This window comes from Trachypithecus francoisi, unplaced genomic scaffold, assembly GCF_009764315.1.
Source record: "Trachypithecus francoisi isolate TF-2019V2 unplaced genomic scaffold, Tfra_2.0 Lachesis_group3, whole genome shotgun sequence".
Lineage (NCBI taxonomy): Eukaryota > Metazoa > Chordata > Mammalia > Primates > Cercopithecidae > Trachypithecus > Trachypithecus francoisi.
Genome location: NW_022681468.1, coordinates 78,713,571 through 78,715,920, shown reverse-complemented (window position 1 = coordinate 78,715,920; position 2,350 = coordinate 78,713,571). Strand labels below are relative to the sequence as shown.

General features: G+C 34.9%; 1 pseudogene across 1 annotated transcript; it reads right to left on the bottom strand.

The window, feature by feature from the left end:
- Positions 1-724: 724 nt before the first annotated feature.
- On the bottom strand, positions 725-1,318 carry LOC117071372 (annotated as a pseudogene). The gene has a single exon (XR_004432266.1). The product of XR_004432266.1 is annotated as a leydig cell tumor 10 kDa protein homolog (transcript).
- Between the last annotated feature and the right edge of the window lie 1,032 nt (positions 1,319-2,350).

The window sequence follows — 2,350 nt, the reverse complement described above, 5'->3', positions numbered from 1 at the left end:
AGTGTTGAATTTCTGTAACTTGTTTCATTTTATCTAGAAAAGAAAGTCAATGGCATTTTGAATTTAAAATTTCACATTTTCTTATTAAGACATAGATACAGCCAGAAATATGAAGACAAATATTGTCTAAAAAATAAATGAGTAAAATCAAATGCAATTTATATAAGATGCTATAGTAAGTCTAGGCAATTGTAAATTTTGATAAATTGTTACTGTCATTTCTTTATTTTGAACAATGTATTAGATATTGTAGTCCTACTAATTTTGTAAAGAAACTTCTTTTTCATAATAAACTAAGTGATTTTAGATAACAGCATGATGAGTCTCTTGGTTGAGTTCAGCCCCAAACTTTTTCAATCCAAGTCTTTGTATTTTAGCATCATCTCCAATTAGATGTGTTTGATAATCAGGGTGTTTTTACACTATATTTTATCAACTTATGATTCAGGTAATGCATTTATCTAATTTAAAAAATGATTTGTCAACTTTAAAACTCACTGCTCATTTACCATTTAGTTAAAACACTATACCAGTAGAATTTTTCTATATCTAAATAAATTTAAAGTATGTTTTACATTTATAACTCGAACATACGGCATAATGTATTTTTCTACCTGTAAGACCCAAATTATCCACATTTTAAAAAACCCTGATTTAATGTAAAATGGTTTTGTATTTTTTTCTTTCTTTTTTCTTTCTTTCTTTCTTTTTTTTTTTTTTTTTTTTTTTTTTTTTTTTTTTTTTTTTTTTTTTTTTTGACAAAGCCAGGTTTATAGTTCTGGGTTAAACCTGTGGAGGCAGGACCTGGGAAGGGGCACGGGGACAGATGAAGTTGGTGACTGTATCTTCCTGGTCATTGCTGGGTTATCAGCACCCTTGGTCCCCACTGAAGTTCTAGGTGAAGTCCAGTGCTGGGGGATGGGTCCTCTTCCTGACAGTGCAGACTGTGGGATCACTTGTAAGATACCATATGGAGGTAGGGGGTGGGGTGTTGGCCTGCACTGGGGCCAGCGTCCTCAGGAAGGTGGCTTGTTGGAGGAGGTGGCGGCAGCCGCCGCGTTCTTCTTGGCCAGAGTCTTCAGCAGTGCCAGCTTCTTGCGCAGGCTGCTGCTGGCTCTCATTACCACGTCATGTTCGATCTTCTTCCGGATTCCGACTTCTTGGTTCTTCTTGAGCTTTTGCTGCTGCACGACGCGCGCCTTCTTGGGAGCCGTAACACGACCGCCTTTTCTCGGCCCAGATTCTTTTCAGAGGCCGCCGCTACGGTCTTGCTCTTTGCGTACTTGTGAGCCTGGAACTTGCGCTGCCGTTGCGCCATGATCCGCACGCAGCGGAAGAGGCTGTGTGTTTCTTTGGAGCATGCTTGATCTTGGTTAGTAAAATTAATCCCTATTTTATATTTAATTATCTGCAGAAGAAAACAAAATGATTTACTGTAATTTTCTCTTCTATTTAAAAACAAAGCCATAGTAGAACAGTAACTGTTGGGATGTAGGGATATTATGGGTACCTTATGCTTCTTTCCTTTTGAGGTAAAAACCTGCCCCAAATTCTCCAATATGTTTTAGATCTCACAGTCTTTTTGACATATTTTATAAACCAAGGACACACCTATATATTTATTATTACCTTAAGATTTTAAATTTGTATAATAGGTAAATTTTGTAAGCTTATAGCACAAAATTATAATTTTGTAAAATCGTGTTAAAGTTTAGAGAACCTGAGTAAGAGTAGTAAATATATTCCAAGGATTTGGTAAAAGGAGAGGATAATTTTGTGTGTGTGTGTATTTTCTCTTCAATTATTTTTATTTAGTTAGTTAATTTATTTTTATTTTTTTCTATTAAGATTGAAGCACATGTGATTTGTTCCTGTTGTTCTACCTAGAATATTAAGCTTTGCTTTTAGGCCTTGAAAATAAAGTGGGAATAGAGAAAATTTAAAAGCTGCAGGGTACCATTAGAAATAAACAGAGGAATGTGAAATGTTGATTAAAGATCAAAGAATAGTAGCAGAATTAATTATCTGGAAGCTGTGAAATCACTTACAAACTGCATAAAGCCAAGGCAAGGGAATTGAAAACCTATTACTAATTAATTCTTACAATACATTAATAAAACAGACAAGGCACATCTTAATAATTTGGTGAAAATTTGACTGTAGTATCCAAATTCACCTCTGAAAGGTATATGATTCAGTTGATCAAGCTCTACAAAACTGGCTTCAGGACATGCACTTCCAAGTGAAACACAGGTTGCAAATACAACTGTAAGTGCTACTGAGTTACTAGGCTTGGATGTAGAAATTATAAGGGGGCTTAACGAATATAAATGTAATAGCATTGTTATAA